We start from the raw sequence: 14,315 nt of genomic DNA on the forward strand, positions 1-14,315 counted from the left end.
ATTGCAGAACCATTATCAGACAATGGGAGCGGTGCTTATGATCCGATACGTCGAACCGAATGTTGAGGCCAGAACACTATAACATGCCTGGAATGTAGGGTCTGAATGCCTTTTAATCAGACAAGGCAGCTTGCCCACCCCGGATTGATTTCCTGTACGGTTTACATTCGGCAGCCAAGGGGCTAAATCCAAAGCCAGCTTCTCCCATCTTTTCAGCGCGAGAGAAACAGGACGCACTCATATTCAGGGCAGAGTCTGTTTCACTTTGAAGTTGAGATTGACGCTGAATGTATCCATATCCCAATGGAGGTGAGCTCATGCGTGCAGCAAGGAAGATGGACTGCTCAAGTATTGGCCAGAATCAAACACGGGTTTAGGTTGTCCAATGAGACACAGAGCCGAGTGCATCTGAGATACATGAACTTTACTCAGTTCGGTGAGATTCACTTTGCTCCTGGGAATCTCCAGGATTTTTGAACGCTGTGTGAACAAAGGCGAGCAATCAAACGTTTTAATTTGAAACATGTCGACCGGCTGAGAAGTGTTTTTTTGACTAAAAGTTGTCAGGGCTCGTCCGGGATTTGAAACCGGGACCTCTCGCATTTCAATTATTAAAACCCCTAAGCGAGAATCATACCCCTAGACCAACGAGCCGCCGACAGTAAGGGATCTAGCTCTCAGATTCTGACGTTCGTGCCTGTGCTGACTCTCAGAGACCTATCTCATGAGTCCCCCTCTCCATTGTCCAGCTAATGTTTTCCCTTTGATGAATAGATTATTCTTTGAGACATTACTTCACCAATGAGCTGCATCCTTGTCAGTAAAAGGTGAATTTGCAATGAGGTTAAATGTGATTGCCCAAAAAAAACGAGTGGAAACGGTTTAACACAATAACGACGAAGTTGAGGGCATACTGGATCAGCAGTCCATTGCCTGAACTTTTCAGTGACCTTATCTCCTATTTACTGCAACGTCAGACATCCATCCCCTACTTTTTCCATTCAAACAGAAATAATGTGCACGAAAGTCTACTTCACCGCTTGTTTTGCCCGTGCAACCAGATCGACAGTGATGAAAATGTGCCATGAGCTTTTTAAAGCAAACAGCCTTCCTTTACTTTTGGTGAGTGACTGCACGAGATGGTTGGTTTTGAGGCAGAATCAAAATAAAGAATATAAAATTTCACGCGGCAAGTTAACTGACCGCGGCAGGACTCGAACCTGCAATCTTCTGATAACATCACAGTTACAATCGAAGTCAGACGATTTATCCATTAAGCCACGCGGCTGCTGCTGCTGGCATGAAATTTGTTGTTTTCTTATACTGAGAGCAAATTTGGGACAAGGGATCTTTCAAGGAGTGGATTTTTATTAAAATATGGGCATATTTTGAGTAATGAACCGATGCGCTGCGATATGGATGTGCACGGACACAGGCAACGTCAATGTAGCTTGATACACAACAGTTTAACAATCGGTTATCGCAACTGAAGTCAAACTCCTTTTAAAATATGCAGGATGATCCCGATTATGAGAAAATACGTCTTCAAGGGGCAGTTGATGAACCGGAACTGACAACCATCCCGTTTGAACAGACACCGAATGATCCAGGACAGGAAGCACATCCATCTTACACAGCTGTAGAATGGGCCTTCACGGACAGCACGTCCCTTTCAAAAGATTAAAGTGGGATTTCTATCATTCCTGAAGGCAATTGTGCTGTGCGCGAGTGAGCGCGGATCTCAGGACCACGAGGGGCTGGGACGGTTTTTGAAGCCACAGGTGATTGACAGGCAGGAAGGAGGGAGGGAAGTAAAACGAACCCAGAAAAAAAGACAATTTAAAACATATATATATTGATCACAATAAGAAAATAAATACATTTACAGTTTTATTGCAAAAAATTTTATTTGGTTTGATTTAAATAAAAAAATCATTATTACTTAATCTATATATTTTTGATTGAACGAAGGCTGTGCGACTGCATGAAATCCACTGGAAATCAGAGCGTGCAGTTAGTAAATACCCAAACACAGTAAGCACATGGTGTAAGACAAGCCACGAGGGAAGATATGGGGAACAAAGGCGATCTTTTAAAGTCGCGAGTGCCTTTCTGCTGGATCTGACAGCAGCTGCATGTGCTGTGAAAGAGCTCAAATGTTATAGAGCCCAGTGCTGGCAGAACAGAAATGGCACATTTATTGTGAAAGTTAAAAAGAACGGATTGTTTGTAAATATGCGTATACATTAATATTTATATATATATCTGTATAAACAAAGTCAGTCAGTCAGTCATGTCTTGTCTTGTCTTGATTTGATTTGTGTTTGAAAATAAGGGGGAAGGAGCTCATCATGTCACACAGCCCAACCGCAAGCTCTCGCTAAATTCGCTATGTTTCTAACTTATATAATTTGCCTTCTTTCAGATGTGGAACAGCAAAATCCCACAGCAGATTCTTCTCCTGTTAGGCAGTCCTCGAATGCGTGTTCAATCAAATCAGTGTGGCTTCAAGTTGCATGTAATGCATTTTTTCTCCCTTGACATGGAATGCACAGTAAGATCGCGCAGCACGTTTGCACACACTCCCTCGCTACACAAACAAACCAACAAACTAAAATTCCTGCAACCTCCAAAGGCAGTTTTTGAAATTTGTAATTTAAAATCCGGGACAGGCAGCACATTCCTTTTAAACAGATACATAATGATCCGATACTGATAGCAACCATTTTGGAGAGACAGAGAATGACCTCGGACAGACAGGACATCACCTTAAAAGCGATACAGAAACACAGTGAACAAAAACAAATAATTCTGTAAAACTCAGCTGGTCGTGAACATTCTGTGGATGAAGAACCCGGGCTCACGTTCAGTCAGATGATCATTCCGATATTTTAAGAAAAATGTAAAGTTTACAGATTTTTTCCACGAAAATAGCGCCTGGAAAAAAATAGGCAGCGAGGAAGGACAAAAGGGAATGTCTGTGATACAGTGGAGCGTAGGAGTGATTGAGTAATAAATGGCACAATGCGTAAAGGCAAAGTGGGTGGTAAGCGGGCAATAAAATAACAAAGGATGGACCAGAGGAGGTGTTAATGGGAACAGCAGAACCATTAGCAGACAATGAGCGCGGCTTATGATCCGAGACCTTGAATCGAATGTTGAGGCCAGAGTACTATAACATGCCTGGAATGTCGGGTCTGAACGCCTTTTAATCAGACCAGGCAGCTTGCCCACCCCGGATTGATTTCCTGTACGATTTAAATTCGGCAGCCAAGGGACGAAATCCAAAGCCAGCTTCTCCCATCTTTTCAGCGCTAGAGAAACAGGACGCACTCATATTCAGGGCAGAGTCTGTTTCACGTTGAAGTTGAGATTGACGCTGAATGTATCCATATCCCAATGGAGGTGAGCTCATGCGTGCAGAACGGAAGATGGACTGATCAAGAATTGGCCAGAATCAAACACGGGTTTAGGTTGTCCAATGAGACACTGAGCCGAGTACATCTGAGATGCATGAACTTTACTCAGTTCGGTGAGTTTCACTTTGCTCCTGGGAATCTCCAGGATTTTTGGACGCTGTGTGAACAACGGCGCGCAATCAAACGTTTTAATTTGAAACATGTCGACCGGCTGAGAAGTGTTTTTTTGACTAAAAGTTGTCAGGGCTCGTCCGGGATTTGAACCCGGGACCTCTCGCATTTCAATTATTAGAACCCCTAAGCGAGAATCATACCCCTAGACCAACGAGCCGCCGAAAGTAAGGGATGTAGCTCTCAGATTCTGACGTTCGTTTGCTATTCGGCCCATCGTGCCTGTGCTGACTCTCAGAGACCGATCTCATGAGTCAACCCTCTCCATAGTCCTGCTAATGTTTTCCCTTTGATGAATAGATTATTCTTTGAGACATTACTTCACCAACGAGCTGCATCCTTGTCAGTAAAAGGTGAATTTGGCAATGAGGTTAAATGTGATTACCGAAAAAAAACGAGTGGAAATGGTTTAACACAATAACGACGTAGTTGAGGGCATACTCGATTAGCAGTGTATTGCCTGAACTTCTCAGTCACCTTATCTCCTATTTACTGCAACGTCAGACATCCATCCCCTACTTTTTCCATTCAAACAGAAATAATGTGCACGAAAGTCTACTTCACCGCTTGTTTTGCCCGTGCAACCAGATCGACAGTGATGAAAATGTGCCATGAACTTTTTGAAGCAAACAGCCTTCCTTTACTTTCGGTGAGTGACTGCACGAGATGGTTGGTTTAGAGGCAGAATCAAAATAAAGAATTTAAAATTTCACGCAGCAAGTTAGCTGACCGTGGCAGGACTCGAACCTGCAATCTTTTGATAACATCACAGTTACAATCGAAGTCAGACGACTTATCCATCAGGCCACGCGGCTGCTGCTGCTGGCATGAAATTTGTTGTTTTTTTATACTGAGAGCAAATTTGGGACAAGGGATCTTTCAAGGAGTGGATTTATGAAAATACGGGCATATTTTGAGTAATGGAGCGTTGCGCTGCGATATGATTGTGCACGGACACAGGCAACGTCAATGTAGCTTGATACACAACAGTTTAACAATCGGTTATCGTACCTGAAATCACACTCCTTTTAAATTATACAGGATGATCCCGATTATGACAAAATACGTCTTAAAGGGGCAGTTGATGAACCGGAACTGACAACCATCCCGTTTGAACAGACACCGAATGATCCAGGTCAGGAAGCACATCCATCTTACACAGCTGTAGAATGGGCCTTCACGGACAGCACTTGCCTTTCAAAAGATTAAAGTGGGATTTCTATCATTCCTGAAGGCAATTGTGCTGTGCGTGAGTGAGCGCGGATCTCAGGACCACGAGTGGCTGGGACGGTTTTTGAAGCCACAGGTGATTGACAGGCAGGAAGGACGGAGGGAAGTAAAACCAACCCAGACAAAAAGACAATTTAAAACATATATATATTTATCACAGTAAGAAAATAAATAAATTTAAGTTTTATTGCAAAAAATTGAATTTAGTTTGATTTCAATAAATAAATAATTATTTCTTAATCTATATGTTTTTGATTGAACGAAGGCTGTGCGACTGCTTGAAATCCACTGGAAATCAGGGCGTGCAGTCAGTAAATACACAAACAAGTAAGCCCATGGTGTAAGACAAGCCACGAGCGAAGATATGGGCAACAAAGGCGATCTTTTAAAGTCGCGAGTGCCTTTCTGCTGGATCTGACAGCAGCTGCGTGTGCTGTGAAAGAGCTCAAATGCAATAGAGCCCAGTGCCGGCAGAACAGAAAAGGCACATTTATTTTTAAAGTTAAAAAGTATGGAATGTATGTTAATATACGCATATATAAATATTTATACATATATTTATATAAACAAAGTCAGTCAGTCAGTCATGTCTTGTCTTGTCTTGATTTGATTTGTGTTTGAAAATAAGGCGGAAGGAGCTCACCATGTCACAAAGCCCATCCGCAAGCTCTCGATCAAATCGCTATGTTTCTAACTTATATAATTTGCCTTCTTTCAGATGTGGAACAGCAAAATCCCACAGCAGATTCTTCTCCTGTCAGGCAGTCCTCGAATGCGTGTTCAATCAAATCAGTGTGGCTTCAAGTTGCATGTAATGCATTTTTTCTCCCATGACATGAAATGCACAGTAAGATAGCGCAGCACGTTTGCACACACTCCCTCGCTACCCAAACACACCAACAAACTAAAATTCCTGCAACCTCCAAAGGCAGTTTTTGAAATTTGAAATTTAAAATCCGGGACAGGCAGCACATTTCTTTTAAACAGCGACATAATGATCCGATACTGATAGCAACCATTTTGGAGAGACAGAGTATGACCTCGGACAGACAGGACAACACCTTGAAAGCGATACAGAAACGCAGAGAACAAAAACAAAGAATTCTGTAAAACTCAGCTGATCGTGAACATTCTGTGGATGAAGAACCTGGGCTCACGTTCAGTCAGATGATCATTCCGATATTTTAAGAAAAAAAGTAAAGTTTACAGATTTTTTCCACGAAAATAGCGCCTGGAAAAAAATAGGCAGCGAGGAAGGACAAAAGGGAATGTCTGTGATACAGTGGAGCGTAGGAGTGATTGAATAATAAATGGCACAATGCGAAAAGGCAAAGTGGGTGGTAAGCGGGCAATACAGTAACAAAGGATGGACCAGAGGAGTTGTTAGTGGGAACTGCAGAACCATGAGCAGACAATGGGAGCGGTGCTTATGATCCGAAACGTCGAACCGAATGTTGAGGCCAGAACACTATAACATGCCTGGAATGTAGGGTCTGAACGCCTTTTAATCAGACCAGGCAGCTTCCCCACCCCGGATTCATTTCCTGTACGGTTTAAATTCGGCAGCCAAGGGACTAAATCCAAAGCTAGCTTCTCCCATCTTTTCAGCGCTAGAGAAACAGGACGCACTCATATTCAGGGCAGAGTCTGTTGCACGTTGAAGTTGAGATTGACGCTGAATGTATCCATATCCCAATGGAGGTGAGCTCATGCGTGCAGAAAAGAAGATGGACTGATCAAGTATTGGCCAGAATCAAACACGGGTTTAGTTTGTCCAATGAGACACAGAGCCGATTACATCTGAGATACATGAACTTTACTCAGTTCGGTGAGTTTCACTTTGCTCCTGGGAATCTCCAGGATTTTTGGACGCTGTGTGAACAACGGAGCGCAATCAAACGTTTTAATTTGAAACATGTCAGTTTTCTCACATGTCGATCGGCTGAAAAGTGTTTTTTTGTCTAAAAGTTGTCAGGGCTCGTCCGGGATTTGAACCCGGGACCTCTCGCATTTCAATTATTAAAACCCCTAAGCGAGAATCATACCCCTAGACCAACGGGCCGCCGACAGTAAGTGATCTAGCTCTCAGATTCTGACCTTCGTTTGCTATTCGGCCCATCGTGCCTGTGCTGACTCTCAGAGACCTATCTCATGAGTCCCCCTCTCCATAATCCTGCTAATGTTTTCCCTTTGATGAATAGATTATTCTTTGAGACATTACTTCACCAACGAGCTGCATTCTTGTCAGTAAAAGGTGAATTTGGCAATGAGGTTAAATGTGATTACGGAAAAAAACCGAGTGGAAACGGTTTAACACAATAACGACGAAGTTGAGGGCAGACTGGATCAGCAGTCCATTGCCTGAACTTCTCAGTCACCTTATCTCATATTTACTGCAACGTCAGTCATCCATCCCCTACTTTTTCCATTCAAACAGAAATAATGTGCACGAAAGTCTACTTCACCGCTTGTTTTGCCCGTGCAACCAGATCGACAGTGATGAAAATGTGCCAAGAGCTTTTTAAAGCAAACAGCCTTCCTTTACTTTCGGTGAGTGACTGCACGAGATGGTTGGTTTTGAGGCAGAATCAAAATAAAGAATGTAAAATTTCACGCGGCAAGTTAGCGGACCGCGGCAGAACCTGCAATCTTTTGATAACATCACAGTTACAATCGAAGTCAGACGACTAATCCATTAGGCCACGCGGCTGCTGCTGCTGGCATGAAATTTGTTGTTTTTTTTATACTGAGAGCAAATTTGGGACAAGGGATCTTTCAAGGAGTGGATTTATGAAAATATGGGCATATTTTGAGTAATGATCCGTTACTCTGCGATATGGATGTGCACGGACACAGGCAACCTCAATGTAGCTTGATACACAACAGTTTAACAATCGGTAATCGCAACTGAAATCACACTCCTTTTAAAATATACAGGATGATCCCGATTATGAGAAAATACGTCTTAAAGGGGCAGTTGATGAACCGGAACTGACAACCATCCCGTTTGAACAGACACCGAATGATCCAGGAAAGGAAGCACATCCATCTTACACAGCTGTAGAATGGGCCTTCACGAACAGCACTTCCCTTTCAAAAGATTAAAGTGGGATTTCTATCATTCCTGAAGGCAATTGTGCTGTGCGTGAGTGAGCGCGGATCTCAGGACCACGAGTGGCTGGGACGGTTTTTGAAGCCACAGGTGATTGACAGGCAGGAAGGACGGAGGGAAGTAAAATCAACCCAGACAAAAAGACAATTTAAAACATATATATATTTATCACAATAAGAAAATAAATAAATTTACAGTTTTATTGCAAAAAATTGAATTTAGTTTGATTTCAATAAATAAATAATTATTTCTTAATCTATATGTTTTTGATTGAACGAAGGCTGTGCGACTGCTTCAGATCCACTGGAAATCAGGGCGTGCAGTCTGTAAATACACAAACAAGTAAGCCCATGGTGTAAGACAAGCCACGAGCGAAGATGTGGGGAACAAAGGCGATCTTTTAAAGTCGCGAGTGCCTTTCTGCTGGATCTGACAGCAGCTGCGTGTGCTGTGAAAGAGCTCAAATGCAATAGAGCCCAGTGCCGGCAGAACAGAAAAGGCACATTTATTTTGAAAGTTAAAAAGTATGGAATGTGTGTTAATATACGCATATATAAATATTTATACATATATCTGTATATACAAAGTCAGTCAGTCAGTCATGTCTTGTCTTGTCTTGATTTGATTTGTGTTTGAAAATAAGGGGGTAGGAGCTCATCATTTCACACAGCCCAACCGCAAGCTCTCGCTAAAATCGCTATGTTTCTAACTTATATAATTTGCCTTCTTCCAGATGTGGAACAGCAAAATCCCACAGCAGATTCTTCTCCTGTCAGGCAGTCCTCGAATGTGTGTTCAATCAAATCAGTGTGGCTTCAAGTTGCATGTAATGCATTTTTTCTCCCATGACATGAAATGCACAGTAAGATCGCGCAGCACGTTTGCACACACTCCCTCGCTACACAAACACACCAACAAACTAAAATTCCTGCAACCTCCAAAGGCAGTTTTTGAAATTTGTAATTTAAAATCCGGGACAGACAGCACATTGCTTTTAATCAGATACATAATGATCCGATATTGATAGCAACCGTTTTGGAGAGACAGAGAATGACCTCGGACAGACAGGACATCACCTTAAAAGGGATACAGAAACACAGTGAACAAAAACAAAGAATTCTGTAAAACTCAGCTGGTCGTGAACATTCTGTGGATGAAGAACCCGGGCTCACGTTCAGTCAGATGATCATTCCGATATTTTAAGAAAAATGTAAAGTTTACAGATTTTTTCCACGAAAATAGCGCCTGGAAAAAAATAGGCAGCGAGGAAGGACAAAAGGGAATGTCTGTGATACAGTGGAGCGTAGGAGTGATTGAATAATAAATGGCACAATGCGAAAAGGCAAAGTGGGTGGTAAGCGGGCAATAAAATAACAAAGGATGGACCAGAGCAGGTGTTAGTGCGAACAGCAGAACCATTAGCAGACAATGAGCGCGGCTTATGATCCGAGACGTTGAATCGAATGTTGAGGCCAGAACACAATAACATGCCTGGAATGTAGGGTCTGAACGCCTTTTAATCAGACCAGGCAGCTTGCCCACCCCGGATTGATTTCCTGTACGGTTTAAATTCGACAGCCAAGGGAATAAATCCAAAGCCAGCTTCTCCCATCTTTTCAGCGCTGGAGAAACAGGACGCACTCATATTAAGGGCAGAGTCTGTTTCACTTTGAAGTTGAGATTGACGGTGAATGTATCCATATCGCAATGGAGGTGAGCTCATGAGTGCAGAACGGAAGATGGACTGATCAAGAATTGGCCAGAATCAAACACGGGTTTAGGTTGTCCAATGAGACACTGAGCCGAGTACATCTGAGATGCATGAACGTTACTCAGTTCGGTGAGTTTCACTTTGCTCCTGGGAATCTCCAGGATTTTTGGACGCTGTGTGAACAACGGCGCGCAATCAAACGTTTTAATTTGAAACATGTCGACCGGCTGAGAAGTGTTTTTTTGACTAAAAGTTGTCAGGGCTCGTCCGGGATTTGAACCCGGGCCCTCTCGCATTTCAATTATTAAAACCCCTAAGCGAGAATCATACCCCTAGACCAACGAGCCGCCGACAGTAAAGGATCTAGCTCTCAGATTCTGACCTTCGTTTGCTATTCGGCCCATCGTGCCTGTGCTGACTCTCAGAGACCTATCTCATGAGTCCCCCTCTCCGTCGTCCTGCTAATGTTTTCCATTTGATGAATAGATTATTCTTTGAGACATTACTTCACCAACGAGCTGCATTCTTGTCAGTAAAAGGTGAATTTGGCAATGAGGTTAAATGTGATTACGGAAAAAAACCGAGTGGAAACGGTTTAACACAATAACGACGAAGTTGAGGGCAGACTGGATCAGCAGTCCATTGCCTGAACTTCTCAGTCACCTTATCTCCTATTTACTGCAACGTCAGACATCCATCCCCTACTTTTTCCATTCAAACAGAAATAATGTGCACGAAAGTCTACTTCACCGCTTGTTTTGCCCTTGCAACCAGATCGACAGTGATGAAAATGTGCCATGAGTTTTTTAAAGCAAACAGCCTTCCTTTACTTTCGGTGAGTGACTGCACGAGATGGTTGGTTTTGAGGCAGAATAAAAATAAAGAATGTAAAATTTCACGCGGCAAGTTAGCTGACCGCGGCAGGACTCGAACCTGCAATCTTTTGATAACATCACAGTCACAATCGAAGTCAGACGACTTATCCATTAGGCCACGCGGCTGCTGCTGCTGGCATGAAATTTGTTGTTTTTTTTATACTGAGAGCAAATTTGGGACAAGGGATCTTTCAAGGAGTGGATTTATGAAAAGATGGGCATATTTTGAGTAATGAACCGTTACGCTGCGATATGGATGTGCACGGACACAGGCAACGTCAATGTAGCTTGATACACAACAGTTTAACAATCGGTTATCGCAACTGAAATCACACTCCTTTTAAAATATACAGGATGATCTCGATTATGAGAAAATACGTCTTAAAGGGGCAGTTGATGAACCGGAACTGACAACCATCCCGTTTGAACAGACACCGAATGATCCAGGACAGGAAGCACATCCATCTTACACAGCTGTAGAATGGGCCTTCACGGACAGCACTTCCCTTTCAAAAGATTAAAGTGGGATTTCTATCATTCCTGAAGGCAATTGTGCTGTGCTTGAGTGAGCGCGGATCTCAGGACCACGAGTGGCTGGGACGGTTTTTGAAGCCACAGGTGATTGACAGGCAGGAAGGACGGAGGGAAGTAAAATCAACCCAGACAAAAAGACAATTTAAAACATATATATATTTATCACAATAAGAAAATAAATAAATTTACAGTTTTATTGCAAAAAATTGAATTTAGTTTGATTTCAATAAAGAAATAATTATTTCCCTAATCTATATGTTTTTGATTGAACGAAGGCTGTGCGACTGCTTGAAATCCACTGGAAATCAGGGCGTGCAGTAAGTAAATACACAAACAAGTAAGCCCATGGTGTAAGACAAGCCACGAGCGAAGATGTGGGGAACAAAGGCGATCTTTTAAAGTCGCGAGTGCCTTTCTGCTTGATCTGACAGCAGCTGCGTGTGCTGTGAAAGAGCTCAAATGCAATAGAGCCCAGTGCCGGCAGAACAGAAAAGGCACATTTATTTTGAAAGTTAAAAAGTATGGAATGTATGTTAATATACGCATATATAAATATTAATACATATATTTACATAAACAAAGTCAGTCAGTCAGTCATGTCTTGTCTTGTCTTGATTTGTTTTGTGTTTGAAAATAAGGGGGAAGGAGCTCATCATGTCACACAGCCCAACCGCAAGCTCTCGCTAAAATCGCTATGTTTCTAACTTATACAATTTGCCTTCTTTCAGATGTGGAACAGCAAAATCCCACAGCAGATTCTTCTCCTGTTAGGCAGTCCTCGAATGCGTGTTCAATCAAATCAGTGTGGCTTCAAGTTGCATGTAATGCATTTTTTCTCCCATGACATGAAATGCACAGTAAGATCGTGCAGCACGTTTGCACACACTCCCTCGCTACACAAACACACCAACAAACTAAAATTCCTGCAACCTCCAAAGGCAGTTTTTGAAATTTGTAATTTAAAATCCGGGACAGGCAGCACATTCCTTTTAAACAGATACATAATGATCCGATACTGATAGCAACCATTTTGGAGAGACAGAGAATGACCTCGGACAGACATGACATCACCTTAAAAGCGATACAGAAACACAGTGAACAAAAACAAAGAATTCTGTAAAACTCAGCTGGTCGTGAACATTCTGTGGATGAAGAATCCGGGCTCACGTTCAGTCAGATGATCATTCCGATATTTTAAGAAAAATGTAAAGTTTACAGATTTTTTCCACGAAAATAGCGCCTGGAAAAAAATAGGCAGCGAGGAAGGACAAAAGGGAATGTCTGTGATACAGTGGAGCGTAGGAGTGATTGAATAATAAATGGCACAATGCGTAAAGGCAAAGTGGGTAGTAAGCGGGCAATACAGTAACAAAGGATGGACCACAGGAGGTGTTAGTGGGAATTGCAGAACCATTATCAGACAATGGGAGTGGTGCTTATGATCCGATACGTCGAACCGAATGTTGAGGCCAGAACACTATAACATGCCTGGAATGTAGGGTCTGAATGCCTTTTAATCAGACAAGGCAGCTTGCCCACCCCGGATTGATTTCCTGCACGGTTTAAATTCGGCAGCCAAGGGACTAAATCCAAAGCCAGCTTCTCCCATCTTTTCAGCGCTAGAGAAACAGGACGCACTCATCTTCAGGGCAGAGTCTGTTTCACGTTGAAGTTGAGATTGACGCTGAATGTATCCATATCCCAATGGAGGTGAGCTCATGCGTGCAGAAAGGAAGATGGACTGATCAAGTATTGGCCAGAATCAAACACGGGTTTAGGTTGTCCAATGAGACACAGAGCCGAGTGCATCTGAGATACATGAACTTTACTCAGTTCGGTGAGATTCACTTTGCTCCTGGGAATCTCCAGGATTTTTGGACGCTGTGTGAACAAAGACGCGCAATCAAACGTTTTAATTTGAAACATGTCGACCGGCTGAGAAGTGTTTTTTTGACTAAAAGTTGTCAGGGCTCGTCCGGGATTTGAACCCGGGACCTCTCGCATTTCAATTATTAAAACCCCTAAGCGAGAATCATACCCCTAGACCAACGAGCCGCCGACAGTAAGGGATCTAGCTCTCAGATTCTGACGTTCGTTTGCTGTTCGGCCCATCGTGCCTGTGCTGACTCTCAGAGACCTATCTCATGAGTCCCCCTCTCCATTGTCCAACTAATGTTTTCCCTTTTCTGAATAGATTATTCTTTGAGACATTACTTCACCAATGAGCTGCATCCTTGTCAGTAAATGGTGAATTTGCAATGAGGTGAAATGTGATTGCCCAAAAAAAACGAGTGGAAACGGTTTAACACAATAACGACGAAGTTGAGGGCATACTGGATCAGCAGTCCATTGCCTGAACTTTTCAGTCACCTTATCTCCTATTTACTGCAACGTCAGACATCCATCCCCTACTTTTTCCATTCAAACAGAAATAATGTGCACGAAAGTCTACTTCACCGCTTGTTTTGCCCGTGCAACCAGATCGACAGTGATGAAAATGTGCCATGAGCTTTTTAAAGCAAACAGCCTTCCTTTACTTTTGGTGAGTGACTGCACGAGATGGTTTGTTTTGAGGCAGAATCAAAATAAAGAATATATAATTTCACGCGGCAAGTTAGCTGACCGCGGCAGGACTCGAACCTGCAATCTTCTGATAACATCACAGTTACAATCGAAGTCAGACGATTTATCAATTAGGCCACGCGGTTGCTGCTGCTGGCATGAAATTTGTTGTTTTCTTATACTGAGAGCAAATTTGGGACAAGGGATCTTTCAAGGAATGGATTTATGAAAAGATGGGCATATTTTGAGTAATGAACCGATGCGCTGCGATATGGATGTGCACGGACACAGGCAACGTCAATGTAGCTTGATACACAACAGTTTAACAATCGGTTATCGCAACTGAAGTCAAACTCCTTTTAAAATATGCAGGATGATCCCGATTATGAGAAAATACGTCTTCAAGGGGCAGTTGATGAACCGGAACTGACAACCATCCCGTTTGAACAGACACCGAATGATCCAGGACAGGAAGCACATCCATCTCACACAGCTGTAGAATGGGCCTTCACGGACAGCACGTCCCTTTCAAAAGATTAAAGTGGGATTTCTATCATTCCTGAAGGCAATTGTGCTGTGCGTGAGTGAGCGTGGATCTCAGGACCACGAGGGGCTGGGACGGTTTTTGAAGCCACAGGTGATTGACAGGCAGGAAGGAGGGAGGGAACTAAAACGAACCCAGAAAAAAAGACAATTTAAAA

The 14,315-nt window shown here is 42.8% G+C and overlaps 4 non-coding genes across 4 annotated transcripts; all 4 read right to left on the minus strand.

The window, feature by feature from the left end:
- Positions 1–3,662: 3,662 nt before the first annotated feature.
- Positions 3,663–3,750, minus strand: trnap-agg (transfer RNA proline (anticodon AGG)). The gene is given in 2 exon segments: positions 3,663–3,698; positions 3,715–3,750. It is a non-coding gene; the product is annotated as a tRNA-Pro (tRNA).
- A 3,044-nt stretch (positions 3,751–6,794) lies between these two features.
- trnap-agg (transfer RNA proline (anticodon AGG)) lies at positions 6,795–6,882 on the minus strand. Its single transcript is given in 2 exon segments — positions 6,795–6,830; positions 6,847–6,882. It is a non-coding gene; the product is annotated as a tRNA-Pro (tRNA).
- A 3,020-nt stretch (positions 6,883–9,902) lies between these two features.
- On the minus strand, positions 9,903–9,990 carry trnap-agg (transfer RNA proline (anticodon AGG)). The gene is given in 2 exon segments: positions 9,903–9,938; positions 9,955–9,990. It is a non-coding gene; the product is annotated as a tRNA-Pro (tRNA).
- Positions 9,991–13,019: 3,029 nt separating this feature from the next.
- On the minus strand, positions 13,020–13,107 carry trnap-agg (transfer RNA proline (anticodon AGG)). Its single transcript is given in 2 exon segments — positions 13,020–13,055; positions 13,072–13,107. It is a non-coding gene; the product is annotated as a tRNA-Pro (tRNA).
- Between the last annotated feature and the right edge of the window lie 1,208 nt (positions 13,108–14,315).

This window comes from Pristiophorus japonicus, unplaced genomic scaffold (assembly GCF_044704955.1).
Source record: "Pristiophorus japonicus isolate sPriJap1 unplaced genomic scaffold, sPriJap1.hap1 HAP1_SCAFFOLD_70, whole genome shotgun sequence".
Lineage (NCBI taxonomy): Eukaryota > Metazoa > Chordata > Chondrichthyes > Pristiophoridae > Pristiophorus > Pristiophorus japonicus.